Source organism: Lissotriton helveticus, chromosome 6, assembly GCF_964261635.1.
Source record: "Lissotriton helveticus chromosome 6, aLisHel1.1, whole genome shotgun sequence".
Classification (NCBI taxonomy): domain Eukaryota; kingdom Metazoa; phylum Chordata; class Amphibia; order Caudata; family Salamandridae; genus Lissotriton; species Lissotriton helveticus.
The window spans coordinates 2,139,140,576-2,139,155,969 of NC_136067.1; positions in this window are offsets into that span (position 1 = coordinate 2,139,140,576).

Here is a 15,394-nt window from a genome sequence, read left to right on the forward strand (position 1 = left end):
GTGGGGCTGCGTGCGCCAAGGTGCCCGAAACCCAGTCTCAGGGCCTGGTTGGTTCCTTAAGGGAATACCAGGTAGGGAGCCTAGGCTGTACTAGTAGTCCATTTGAGGGGGATCTCCTAGTGTCATGAGAACGTGGAGTGTCTGTAAGCAGAGCTCCAGCGGTTCTGGTGTCTGGCAGTGCCACTTCTAAGTGGAGGGTACAGAAGTCCAGATGGAGGGGTAAGAGGGGGAGACAGTCCCCAGTGGGAGAACCAGTGGTTCAGGTACCAGCCAGAAGGACTGAGTCTCCTAGCAGTGACCATGGTGACATCACTTCTGTTTTGGGGGGTCTTCACATACTGTCATATGGACAGGGGATGGGAGATCAGCGTCAGGCAGACTGTGACACATGAGTTAAGTGTCACGTTCAGTGGGGGCATGCATGCTCCAAGGAAGTCCTGGTGTGCCAGGTAGGTCTTCAACCACAGGGTTCTGTCCCTAGGTTAGGAGACCCGGTTCAGGGTATGCCGACCAGGAGGGAAGGACAACTGTAACAGTGTCCTGAACAATGTAGCTTCTAGGGGTACAACTCCAGTTGGGAGGGTGCAGGGCTCTGGAAGGGGGTGCAGAGGGAGGGAGTCCTTGCCTCTGACCCCGATGCAGCCTAAGGCTTTAGATCCCAGGTTGGTAGACCAGTTGCTGGAGAGAGGTCCTGAACTGGAGGGTGAGTTGTGTTCTGAGGTTGCCTCTCATAGGAGGAGAGTGGGGAACCCCAGGTTGGAAGATCAGAGGCAGTTTGGAACTACACTGAGAGGAAGGGTGGAGAATGGCTATTATGTGCCAGGGGTTACTGCCCCCCACTCTGTGGGTTGGCAAGGACCAGTGACAGCTGGGTGGCCTAGGGCCTTGTCCTGGCCGTAGACAACTATGGAGTACCAGTGGGGTAGCCTAGTTGGGCCTCAGAGTTTTTTTTACAGAGGGAACTACACATATTATCTCCTGTAGCAATCATATCTAACACAAACACTCTTAACTCTAGTTTACCCAATCTTACACACAACATACACTCTACTCACAAACACATCTCCACTAGGTGAACTCAGCTCCGTTTGCTGAGTTTTTGCATTCATGCTCCGCAGACCTTGTGGAGTGCAGCAGTGGCGGCTGGTGGATTTTGAAAGTGGTGGGCAAAAAAGTAGCAATCACTGAAGTTCTAAGAGACCATTTTTTAAAGAATGACAATGAAGGGTCACAATGAAGGATGGTAGGAGCACTGTATGCTCCGTAAGCCAACACACTACACATATAAAACCTAAAATAAGAAAATAGGCCATATTGAAAACAGTAAAAGCATAATAACCATCTTATTGATCCTAGACAGATGGACGCTGAGAGCCACCCATCCTCATCAGCACTCCCAGAATTGGGTTGCATAATGTTGTAAATCTGATCCCTGCTGTACCTTTAAAAAATCTGATTGCTTTGTCTTTACCTATGCCTCATTTCTATTAAAGTAACTATTTTCTGTGTTAAGCCCTCTATTACTGAGCGATGGGTTTCAATGGTGCTATATAAAAACCACTAAAATGATTGCCAAACAACTGAGTTGGAAAAATAAATAAGTAAACATGAATTTTTTTTCAATCATGCATGCGATTCAATGAGCTTTACCTCAAAGACTTGTATTTTAATGTGCTGTGACGTATTCGTGGTTTTCTATTTCTAAGAAACACTAAAGATAAAAGTGCATTGTTTAGTTGTGTCAAAAGGCTGCTGCTCATTTCAAACCAGCGCCTATGGGGCCTAAAAACGCAAAACCACAGTTAACTGCACAGATCTAAGGGGACTTCAACCCAGGCTGGATATTTGTACAGTACAGGGCAAGTACACATGGAATGCGCGGATAAAAAGGCATCAGACCTATTATTTAGGCTTTGGCCTATTGTAGCTCGTATTAGGTCTCCACCCCTAACCCCGTGTGCTCCTTTGTGAGCTTATGCAATAAAAATGCCACAACATGGCAAAGATTCTCTGGCCAGTAAAGGCAAGCAACTATTACTTGTTGCTTTACATGTTTTTTTTGTTTTTTTTTGCAGTTTTATATAGCGTGATATCAACCTGAAAGTATTGTCGCTTTACCTGAACACCAGCTATTACAGAACAACACATTCATTTTTGTAGCCCTGGGGAGATTAAGTAATGTGCCCCGACTCACACGAGCTTGATATGGCGCCTAAAATACACGTGTGAAAAGCAGGTCTACTGTATGGGAGTACAACTCCAAATGTGTGAAAATGACCCCCGTTCAAGCCGAATCAGATATGACCTGCAGATGAAACTCCTTTCTGAAAATCAAACAGGCATGGGCCATTAGGACAGGCCCCTCGCCAACCCTACAACAACTCGGGCAATGTGTGAACTTCATCCTGATCCCACACACCAGAGTTAATAAAAACCGATTCCTTGAGCATTGTTGTGAAGGGCAGCTCCCATGCTGTGAGTTAATTAGCAAAAAGCCCTGAAATAAGTGAAAGTGAAAGAGAGCAAGAAGGGTGTGTTGATGAAAGAACACACATCGAGGCACACAGGAGGAGAGGATTAAAAGAAGGTTTATGCTGATGTCCCGTACCAAGGGGCATATTACCAATGATTAGCGATATTTATCGCTAACGAGGCTTAGCAACTAATTTTTTAACGCTAAGCATCGCCTGAAATTATCGCAGAGAAAACTTGCTATTAGCAAGGTTTATCTCAGAAGTGATAAAAATCCTCGCGCTAACTGACAAATGAGAGATTATCGCTGGAAAACCAACGATAATCTCTCGAAGTTTGGCGTTAGCTTGATGATAGGGGCTCACAAACTCAGCCATGATATCCACCTTCCATAGGATATCATGGCTAAGTCAGGAAATTACCAGGTGTAAAAAAAGCAGCGCTAACCGCGGTTATTGCTGCTTTTTTTATCACGAACAGGGTTAGCGAAATCCTTGATAATAGGAGAAATGTCACTTAACAACATTTCTCCTAATATTTTTCTCTGGAACGCCCCCTTTGCATCTCATTAGACATGCAAGGGGAAGCGTAGAGAAAAAGGGTGCTAACATGCGAATATGCGTGTTAGCACCCTGTTGCTGATAGGGAGATAATTTTATCTCCGCTTTCTTGGCTTTTAAAGCCGAAAAAGCGGAGATAAATCGCTTGATAATATGCCCCCAAGAGAGGTGTAGGAAGAGTGACCCAATTACATATGCCTATCGTTAAGGCAGGATTGTGCAGGCATAAGTTAACCCCTGTAGTCTGCCTACCTATTGTTTCTGCAGCCCAACTGTAAGGGGTGACCGTGGCTCGGAGGAAGGCATGTGGAGGCTCCGAGGCCCGAGCCGAATGGAGTTTTTGAACATGAACGCTGCCGCTCTGACAGGAATATGCATCCAGACATCACGTGCGTCCTGGGCATTGTAACTAACTGGTTCTATTGTGCAGAGCTCTGACACCTTCAGGTAATGTCCGTGCTTTAAAATGCACTAAATAAATAAATATTGTGGGGAACGAGGCTTTGATGTTTTACTCCATGCCAAAGGCTCGCAGCTGATTTGAGCCGAACAAACTGCTAATGACCAACCTACTGCAGAGTCTTTCTTTTCACTCGTAACCTGCCCTCGACCAGCAGCATTCTTTCTCACAACCCTCATTATTTGCGTGTTCTAGTTTTGTAAACTGGGAGAGGTTCGTCTTGTGAGCATGGAAGCCATGCTCACAAGACGAACCTCTCCAGCCCGGGTGAGGTGGTTGCTCCCGGGCCTGGAAACCCCCCAGCGCCATGGCAGTAAGCCTGTAATGGGCTGCTGCATTCCTTCAGTGCACCCCTAATTTACTTCAATCTCTTCGCTGCAAAAGGGATAAACCCACTCACCACGAAGAAGCTCTCGTAGCGTCTAATGGTGGAAAGGAGCTCCAGTGTCGGGAATACTTCCCCTCACCGTCCCACAAGTACATGACAAGGAGAGACACAGCAGATCTCTCTAGCGCCGTTCTTTGTCCTCATCAGCAGCAGCAGTAGCCGCAGTAATTCCTCCAATGGACCACCACCTGTGAGCCAGGGTGGTTGGTGTTTGGTGTACATTACAACGGACACAAAATCTGCATGGCGGCACTTTGAGGTGCAGGCACCATCACAGCACAACTTTCACAGTGCACAGCCAGCAGCAATAACTTCAAATGCGCCCTGGCCCGCGCTCCCACAGGCAGTAGGAGGGAACTGGCAGACACCGTAATTTGATTGGTCACAGGGTGGGGTTAACACTACAGTGAGGCTTGCTCAGCTATGATTGCTGTGTAGCCCTGGCTCTGCGGAGCTGAAGCCCACAGCGCCCAGGGCTAGCTTTATTGGCGGGGGAGGTCCTTCAGCAAAGACTTCAATGGCTTTGCCGAGCTGGTGACGTCACAACCCTCAGTGCTGTGAGCTCCTCAGCCGGCAAATCTGTGTTGCTGGCGCATGCTCAGAGACCATGATTTGTGCCTGCCATAAACCTGACTTGCGAACGAATGCTGCCTAAAGTCATCATACAGCCTGAGTCAGTTTACTGACACTTTGGACAAAGTTGTTTTCACTCGTAGACGTAGTCACAATTGTACAATAAAATGAAAGCACAAATTAGGGGGCAGAAAAAGGACGAGGGCGTAGACCCTCCGCTCATATAAAAGAACTGCCACTGGAGTGCAGAAAACTCCACTCCACATAGCACAGCAAAGTTTTTTCCTTGCTTACGTTTGCCAACGGAAAGTTGGCGAGTGCGAGATGCCGCTCGGGTAGAATTTCTACTCGAGCAGCCGAAAGATCATTCCGAACTGCACTTCGTGTCTCACTTCACTGCTTGCGGAACTCCGCAGAGTTTTTTTGTTACTTTGCGATAGCAGAACACTGCGAACTATGCCCATACCTAATCACCACGCCTTTTACCTTACAACTTCCATTCACAAAAAATACACTACAAACAAATCCTTCTCAGAAAACAAATACATCAGCACCTCCTTTCACTACTCCTCAAAAACAAAACATAACATAACCATAACCACAACAAAATCTTTCACGCACAACACCTCATAATACTTTCAGTCACAAACTACAAACATACGCCCACCTTCCAGACTACACAAATGATACACACTATGAACACACTCCAATGCCAAGCTGTCTTTCTTCCCCCACACCTAACACATATACAGCAAAAGAGCAACTCTCTTTTAACCACCTTTCATCCATTGGACAATTTAGAACCTTACCACATATCCCACATGCTGCACCACCACCCCTGACTCGTACACCTTCCACCCTAAACAGACGCAAACGCAATAAGTAACATGCCACTCTTCACAACCTCGCTTCTCCATGTCTATTGCACAACAAGGTTACACTACAAAAACAACACAGCACACCAACTCACTCTCAAACACCGTCTCCACCACCTACGCACGCATACCCATCAAAATGCCTTCTTATCCTGCTGGATGAGGAACACGATACAGAACAGCTACACGTTTGTAATCCTCATATACCTGATACCAACACTAAGGACACTCCAGCTGCAAGCCCACAAAATACTGCTCACTCCGCTACAAAACAAAGTCACACTATCTCCAAAGCACATTTCCTAAACTGTCTACTAATAAATGCTCGATTGCTCTCTAAAAACAGACATCACATCTGCGACCTTCTCAATGATGCAAAACCTGACATACTATTCATAACTGAATTATGGGTGGGAGATTATATGGCCTCTTCCTCTAGGCTATGAAACTATCACCAAAAGTCTTATAGGCAAAAGGGGAGGTGGCCTAGCTGTTGTGTTCAGGTAAACCTTACATATCACTAAAGCTGATGACATCTCCATACAAGGTTGTGAGACCCTTTTTACCAGATGCAATCCTACACCATCTTTCCCCTGTAACTTCCTGCTCCTTTACCGACCTCCACCTAGCAAGGCGACATTCCCAGACACACTTCTAGACACAGTTTCAAACCTGATAACACTACACTGCAACCTATGCATTCTGGGTGATCTCAACATTTGGTTTGACAAACCCAATATGATCCATCTGAAAATAATCATTGATGGCCTAGATGCAGTGAACCTGCATCAAATCGTCCGCAAATCCACACACATCACTAGACACATCATAGATGGCATTTTTGCAAATACAGAACAAGTTTCTTTTCAAACAATGACTCCAGTCACATGGTCAGACCACCATTTGCTTGCTTTCCCACATAATACAACACAATGTAATGTAATGTAATGTAAAGGACATTTCTACCGCGCAACTTTCACTCCAAGGAGTATCTTGGCGCTCATACAACTCAGATGGAGGAGTTGGGAAAAAAAAAAGGGTGTCCTAAGTTCTACACACACATTACACTAAGGTCCTACAAGTGGCATCAGGCAGAGAGAAAATCCAGGTTTTTAGTGCCTTCCTAAAAGGGGCTTCCTGGGAGAATGACCGCAAGAAGAGAGGGAGTTTGTTCCAGGCTTTAGTTCCCAGTACAAAGAGGGATTTGCCACCCTTTGTGGCCAGCTTGAAATGGGGGGGAGTGAGTAGATTCTGGTATGCAGATCTCAAACAGCGCGTTGGATAATATATTTTAAACCCGTTACATAAATAGGTTGGGCCACGTTGGTTAAATGCCCTAAAAGTAGTTAAGAGGAGTTTAAACAAAATTATTTTACCTATTGGCAGCCAATGAAGGGTATTTAGTGCTGCTGAGGCTGATGACTTACGGGGCAGACGCAGTACAAGGCGGGCTGCCGCATTTTGGACCATTTGTAATTTGTGGAGAACAGTTTTGTTTGCTCCAACATATAGTCCATTACAATAGTCTAGCCTAGAACTTATTAAGGCCACTGCGACTGTTTTCCTCGCCGATAGCGGAAGAAGATCAAAGAACTTCCTTAGTGCTTTGATGATCTGAAAGCACGTGCCTGCTACTGCTACAGCCTGGGGTTTAAAAGATAGTTGGTTGTCGAATTTGATGCCCAGATTACGGGCAGATGCAATTGTATTAGGGGGCACTTCAGCATCTGCTGGCCAGCATACTATTGGGGAGAAAAGTTGTTATTCCCTATAGGTAGAATTTCGGTATTTCCGGCGTTGCACTTTAAATGGTTGTTTGTCATCCATTTAAAAGTTGCTGCAAGACAGTCCTTAAGATCTTCCTCGGCGCCTGGCCGCTCCCTGTCCAACACCAATATCAGTTGGGTATCGTCAGCATATGAGATAGAACTGATCTTGAATGACGCGATCAGTTTCATCAGGGGCACCATATATAGATTAAAAAGAACAGGGCTCAAACTAGAGCCCTGGGGGACCCCTGAGCTGACGTCTTTAACCTCAGACTGATATGGGCCTAGCACTGTTATTTGGCGTCTGTTGGTAAGGAAGTTCCTACACCTGGCCAACACCTGTCCTCCTACCCCTGCGGCAGCCAATAGGTCCACTAAGATGTTATGTGAAACCGTATCGAAGGCTGCCAACAGGTCAAGTAGGATAAGGACAGCCTTCTTTCCCTGATCCATTGCTGCCCTTAATGTTTCTGCAGTAAAGAGTAGGGCTGATTCGGTAGAATGTTCTGACCGAAATCCTGACTGATTAGGATGGAGAACATTATTCTTCTCCAAAAAGTTGGTTAGTTGGCTATTAACAAACTTTTCAGTCAGTTTGAATAGAATGGGTAACAGGGAAATCGGGCGCAGGTTTGAGAGGGTAGTAGGATCGACAAGGGCCTTTTTTTTGGAGAGGCTTAACAGCGGCAAGTTTCCAATCGTTAGGGATAGTTGCCGTAGTTAGAGAGGAATTAATAATCCTGTTGATCATTGGATTAACCATCTCTATTAAAAGATGCAACACCGGAGGGGGGCAGGGATCGAAAGGGGATCCCGATTTGCTGGCTAAAATCGCTTTAGCAGTTTCCTCCAAGGATACTGGGGCGAAGTCATCAAAGCAGGGGGAAGATATCGTCTCCACTATCGCTTCAACATCCATCGTTGCAGTAGCTACTGGTGGGAAGGTCTTTGTAATGGCCAGGATTTTGTTATCAAAATAATCAGATATCGCATTACATAGATCCTGTGAGGGAGGAATCTCTTGCGATAGAGCTGAAGGATTCATGAAATCCTTGACAATCTTAAAGATTGCTTTTTGTTCATGTCCTGCCGTAGATATGGCCTGTAGATAGTGAGTATTTTTTGCGGATTTTATTCCTGCAGGATACTTCCGTCTTGCTGCTATGTAGATGTTACGTGTAGCGGTGTCGTAATTTCGACGCCACCTCCGTTCCAGGGTTTTAACTTCACCTAGTTCAAGCTTTAAGGTTATTGAAAACCATGGGGCATTCTTTTTTGTGTTCCTGTGTTTCAGATTCTGCAACGCACATAAAAAAACACCTTATGTGCATCCACCTATCGACCATCGAACAAACTCTATTTGGAACAATTAAAAACACCACTAACATCTAGCACAGATTATTATTATTATTATTATTATGCGTTCTTATATAGCGCTCGATTACCCGTAGGCATCTCGGCGCTTGCCTTGGGAACCCGTCCTGGCTTCCCCAAGGTGAAAGCCAGGCATCCCGCCGCGGGGGGGCCGTAGTGGAGATTAAGCAGGCTAATGCCCAGAGCTGCAGAGTGTGAACCCGTGATTCGAGTAGGCACCGAAGCGAGAATTATCGAGTCCGTGGATATTTGGGCTCAAGACCCTGCCGCGTCAGGAATTGAACCCTGGTCCCGGGTCTGATCTCTGCTTCAGGGTCTGCCTCCTCTAACCAGTGAGCCACAGATCTAGACACAATACATTTTGTTCAAAAACTATATGAGTGGCTACAGGAAGCTTTTGATATCCTAATACCACTAAAACCTACACAACAAAATAAAAGAAAACAGGCACCACAGAGAAATACAGATCTAAAAGAAATAAAACAAACACCAATCAAGACAAACTTCACCTATAGAAACTTATCAGATTATACAAGTCAGCTATCAAAAAAGCTAAGAAAAATAACTCAGAAAGTCAGACATACGCCCATTACTGAAGAAAACAAACGTGGAACGGGTCAACCCCGACAACTACAGACTGATTGCAAATTGACCTTTCCTGGACAAACTGATAGAAACAGCAGCATTCATCTGGATGTCACAATTCATTGAAGATAATGGCATACTCTCAGACTTCCAAACGGGATTCCGTCCAGGAAGAGGCGCAGAATCTGCCCTCCTTGACATCTGCGATGGCCTGAAGAGCACAGTTGACCGCAGCGTGGGTTGATGCGCTACTCCTCTTGGACCTCTCGGCTGCCTTCGACACGGTTGACAATGAAACTCTGAAACAAAGACTCTATGAAGTCTGAGGGGACTGCTCTAGACTGGATCACATCCTATCTTCACACAGAACAAATGTCATCCATACCCCCTTTCTTGTCCAAACAGAACTTCACAGAAGCAGGGGTCCCTCAAGGCTCTATCATCTCGCCCATGCTTTTCAACATCTACATGAAGTCATCACAGGCACTCATCAATCAATGTCACCTCACGTGCTATAACTATGCAGATGACACACAAACACTTCTTCAACTGGAATGCCCCAAAGACTTTGGAAACTCAACAGTTTTCAGTTGTCTCAGAGCCATGGATCAATGGATGACTTGGTGTCATCTCAAATCGAATGCTTCCAAAACAGAAATACTCATGTGTGGCAATTGGAAAAATGATGACTCACTCGCCTCCTGGCCCGATGATCTGGGAACACACCCTAAAGTATCGAAAGAAGTAGGAAGCCTTGGAATGAACCTGGACTCCAAACTATCAATAAATGCCCAAGTGGACAGACAAGCAAGATCAAGCTTTGTTACTATAAAAACTCAGTGACAAATCTTCCCCCATCTGGGATTTCCACACAAGGTCCAGGCAGCCATCTCCCTTGTTCTGTCCAAACTTGATTACGCCAATAGCCTCTACCATGGATCACCTTTAACGACTATGAAAAGACTACAATTGATTCAGAACTTGGCTGCAAGACTACTCTTAAATATAAGACCCCAGCCCACATCTCCCCTGCCTTGAAAGCCCTGCATTGGTTACCGGTTGCCAGAAGATCCATGTTCAAGCTGCTTTGTATCACCCACACAGCAATAAATAGAACAGGGCTGCTCTTCATCAGGAATAAAATCACCAAACACATTCAGCAAAGGAAACTCCGCTCTAGATTGGCTCCTCACCTCAAAATCCCAATGTACAAGAAAAAAACCAGGGGCAGCCCATCCATCTCTGTTCAAGCAGCCAAACTATGGAACTCTCTAGCCCTCAACATGAGACCTGATCCACGGATAACAACCTCATCTTCAGAAAACAACTCAAGAATTGGCTCTTCCCCACATAGCCACCGTACGAAAACAAATACACAGCATATCCCTCTGTACATAAGTGTAGGAAGGTTGTATCTGCCTGGTGCTACGCTGTTTTTTGACTAGTCTGACTGGAATCCTGCTAATCAGGACCCCAGTCTATCTGTCTTCTCCCTAAACAGTTATAGTATGTACTTTGGTACACTCCAGATTGGATACTAGGGTACTCTTATACGTCTCTAGTACATGGGACCCATGTTCCCAGGGCATAGGTACCCCAGTAGTCCCCCGTGGGCGAAAGCATGTACTATGCCACCCATGGGAGACCATTCAAAATGGAACTACCGGCCTGCCATTGTAGGTTGGGGCCAGCATCACTTATTAAAGATATAGGTTTACTATATCTAAGGGTCACTGCACTTATAACCTATAAGTCACGCCTACAGCAGGCCTTCACAATCGTGAGCGCAGAGTGTTGGTTCTAAGGGAGAGGGCGCCCCTGCATGAGCAGGACAACCTGCAGCCCACGGAGTCCATTCGCCCGGGTTGTTAGTCCGGCAGCCATATGCTAGTATAGAAGGGCATTATGTGACCACGTGATGACCATCTCGAAATGACTGCAACTAACCCTATCGTGTTTGGTGTCAAACATGTTGGAATCATATCTCCCACACCGGTAACTGGCGTCAGAGGTATGATTCCACCCTCTGGGAAAGCCCTCCGTGGGGCTCTCACTGTTCCCGGTGCCAGCCTTCTCGACCCGGACAGCACTTTATGGTTGCTGCAGACCAGAGACACATTTCTGCCCTCCTGCTGCTGAGCCAAGCTCGAGCAGAGGAAGGTGGACAATAGGCATCCTGTCACAGGGAGGTGTGACCACCTCCCAGACTGGATTTAGTGTATTGGGGCTGGGTGGGTGCGCTTGCCAGTGCCTGAAAGTCTGCATGAGGGGCACATTTGGTGTCCCTGTCAAAGTCCAGCTCAAACCAGTCCTGGGTGCTGTTGGCTCCCGTTCTGGTGCAAAACATGACAAGGACAAGGGAGTAACCTCCCCCGTGTCCAGACCCTCCCCTGGGAGGGTCCCCTGAATCTTCCCAACCCTTTCCTTAGGGTACTTAAGGGCTTACCTGACTCTAGGTCCTTAGATTCGTCATGGGAGAAGATTCAATTCCAAACCACTTCCCTTCGACCGTCTGGTCACTCTGGACTTCATTGGACTTTGTAAAGAGACCAACTTTGTCTCCCTGCTCAACTGCTGCAAACAACGTCTGTGGCTGTGCCTCATACAGAAACGCTCCAAGGCCTGCGGAGCATCAAAGACACTTGAAGGAATCTCCCTTGAAGTGAAGGAGACACTTCCCAGCACTCTCAGGCACCTCAACACAACTGACCTATCTGCTGATCCTGAGCTCCTGCAGACTCCGAAGGGTTCAACAACACAGGCTGTGGTTTTCTACATCCCTCAAGGTTGACATGTCCTCTCACCAAGTTTGAGGCTGGCATCCCTTGTGGGGGCTGCAATAACCGAACCCCTGTGCACAGCCTTCATTTACAAGTACCAGTGCTTGTTGGCTGCTTTGCAACAAGTGCATTGGGCTCCAAGTAGCCCAACCTCTTGCAACATCTACCACCAAGATCTTCAGCCACATCTCCTCGTGGCAGTGTGGCCTGCTTCTTTTGGTGAACTGCCCGAGGTCCTCCTGCGGCTCCAGTACCTTTGGCCTGTGGGTCCTCCAGAGGGTCAACATTTGATTTTTTGGGCTCCCTGATTGCTCAGGGCCTGCCCTGACTCCCCTGCTTTTGGTGAGTCTAATGGACCATATTGGTCCCAAGGTTGTGCTTGCTTGACCTCCTGCGTGGGGTGCATTTGCCAAGGCTTGTTGGTGCTTCCGCCGGACATCGACCTTTAGGGTTCACTGGGAGGTGTCCTTAATGTCTACAAATCCAACCATGACTTAAATGTAGACTTGTATTGAGAATGAGGTTGTGTTCCCACACTACACGTGTCCTCTGTGGGGTCTCTACTTACTTTCCTTGGGGGCTTCGATGGGTCTCCAGCAATTCTACAACCTCTTGACATTGTCCTGACTCGAGTCGTGGTTCTAATACCACTTTCTTAGTATATGGTTTGGGCCCCCCCCCCTGGGGCCCACTGTGTATTAGTGCTATTTACTGTGATTTCTGTGCTACCGTATTGTGTGTTTTCTGTATATCTCCATGTAGGAGGTACTGTAAATATATATTTTTTATAAATACTTGGTGTGGTTATATTTTCATTTAATCTATATTATAAGATTGCATTCTGGTAAAACAAGCTGCTTTACACTCCTTCAAGACTAAGCCTGAAGGCTGCTCCCCACAGCTACCACTTAGAGGGATTTCTAAGGTTATCTTTGACCTCTTAAATCACCATAAGGGTTGTCTGGACCGGTGCAAGGTGCCCACTTTAATTAGTGGACAGCATATACCAGGCCAGCCTCTCACAATTAGCGTTTATTTGGACTATAGAAATGTACCTACTGTGAGAAGTTAGCCTGGCATATACTGTCCACTATTCTAGTGGGCACCTTGCACCAGTCCAAACAACCCTTATTGATGGTAGGTTTAAAGACAACATTAAGAGAAAGCTATCCTAGTGGTAGCTGTGGAGAGCAGCGTTCAGGTTAAGTCTTGAAGGAGTGTAACAGCAAAAACACACAAGATGATGGCCGGAATGTTCACAATGGCAAAACATTCACCTCCAGTCACAAATCTGGGTTTAATCCATCGTTATTTTGCTCACCAAGCCACCCCAGTTCAGACATGGCCATATGCAAATCAGTCTTGACCCTGTGCCTCATGGGAACAGTCCAGATCGAACTGCCAAGCCATGTCTTCCCTGGACCGGAATCAAGCATCCTAGGACCGGTTTCTGGCTATCAACCTTCATCAGCCCAGGTAGCTTGACTCCAGTGGCCTAGTGAGCACGGAACCCACGTCTGGGCATAACCTTCCCACATAGGATGAACAGCAAAACACACAAGAGGATGGACAGAATGTTGCACAATGGCAAAACATTCACCCCAGTCACAGATCTGGGTTTAATCCATCGTTATTTTGCTCACCAAGCCACCCCAGTTCAGACATGGCCATATGCAAATCAGTCTTGACCCTGTGCCTCATGGGAACAGTCCAGATCGAACTGCCAAGCCATGTCTTCCCTGGACCGGAATCAAGCATCCTAGGACCGGTTTCTGGCTATCAACCTTCATCAGCCCAGGTAGCTTGACTCCAGTGGCCTAGTGAGCACGGAACCCACGTCTGGGCATAACCTTCCCACATAGGATGAACAGCAAAACACACAAGAGGATGGACAGAATGTTGCACAATGGCAAAACATTCACCCCAGTCACAGATCTGGGTTTAATCCATCGTTATTTTGCTCACCAAGCCACCCCAGTTCAGATGGCCATATGCAAATCAGTTTTTACCCTGTGCCTGATGACGGCTGATAGCCAGATACCGGTCTAAGGATGCTTGATTCCGGCCCAGGGAAGACATGGCTTGGCAGTTCGGGCTGGACTGTTCCCATGAGGCACAGGGTCAAGGCTGATTTGCATATGGCCATGTCTGAACTGGGGTGGCTTGGTGAGCAAAAAAACGATGGATTTAGGACCAGATCTCTGTACTAGGGTGAATGTATGACCTTGTTCTGCATTCTGTCCATCAACTGTTGTTTTTGCATTTGTCACCCAGAGTGGGACGGGTATGCTCAGACGTGAGTCCCGTGCTCTCCACACCACTGGAGTCAAGCTATCCTGGCTGATGACGGCTGATAGCCAGAAACCGGTCCTAGGATGCTTGATTCTGGTCCAGGGAAGACATGGCTTAGTAGTTCGGGCTGGACTGTTCCCATGAGGCACAGGGTCAAGGCTGATTTGAATATGGCCATGTCTGAACTGGGGTGGCTTGGTGAGCAAAGAAAGGATGAATTTAGGCCCAGATCTCTGTACTGGGGTGAATGTAGGACATTGTTCTGCATTCTGTCCATCAATTGTTGTTTTTGCATTTGAAGTAATGTAAAGCAGCTTGTTTTACCAGTCTATAATCTCGTGAATGACCAAATGAAAGGAGAACCACACGAGGTATATATATATAATATATGTATTTATTACATCCCTCTAGTCTCTTTATGAGGCTAGAGGTCAAAGCACATATGTTACACTTAATATATCACAGTAAATTAGCACAACATACGTTAGGCCCTAGGGGCAAACCAAACCATATATTAAGAAAGTGGTATAAGAACCACAACTTGACTAGACACTAGGCCTAGAGCTTGTAGAATCGTCGGGACCACAAGGAACCACCCAAGGTAGCGACACAGTGGTCCCACGGGGGACGCGTGGAGTGTGAGAACACAGCCGCGAAACGCCGTTATCTTCAATGAGGAAAGTCGTGGTTGAAAATTTAAAGATTCAGGACACTTAGGAGAGGACTTTGAGCAAACCCCTTTAGACTTAAGGGGTTCTAGGGTCAACAACGACGGGAGCACCGGAGTACTGGAGTTACCTCACCAAGGGAAGTCGGGTGCATAGGAGTCTTTTGGTGTTGGGAATCGTTGTTGATTTCAATGGCGATCTGCTGCAAAGTGCTGCTGCCGTTGAAGAGAAAAGTGTTCAGAGGGATCCAAGCCTGGATCGAAGATGTGAAGAAACTGAAAGCAGAGGGGACAGAGTCTGGGTTATTTGCCAGTGGCCAGGGGCAAGATAGACGAATGCCCACCGATATCGGGTGCTTCAGGTGCGAGGAGGGGAAGCTTGACTCTTCAGCCACGAGGACCAGGAAGCGTTGACGACAACCAGGAGCTGAATTCGAGTTGCCCCATGAAGGATGTTGAGTGCTGCATTGCTGGTGCCCGGATTGGACACAACAAGCCTTGGCAACAGCAGCCCATGCAGGAAGAGGAAAGATGCTTCGGTGCGGACTAGCAAGATCCGGGGGACTCACCAAGTGGTGGAGAATCAGGGCACATCTGGA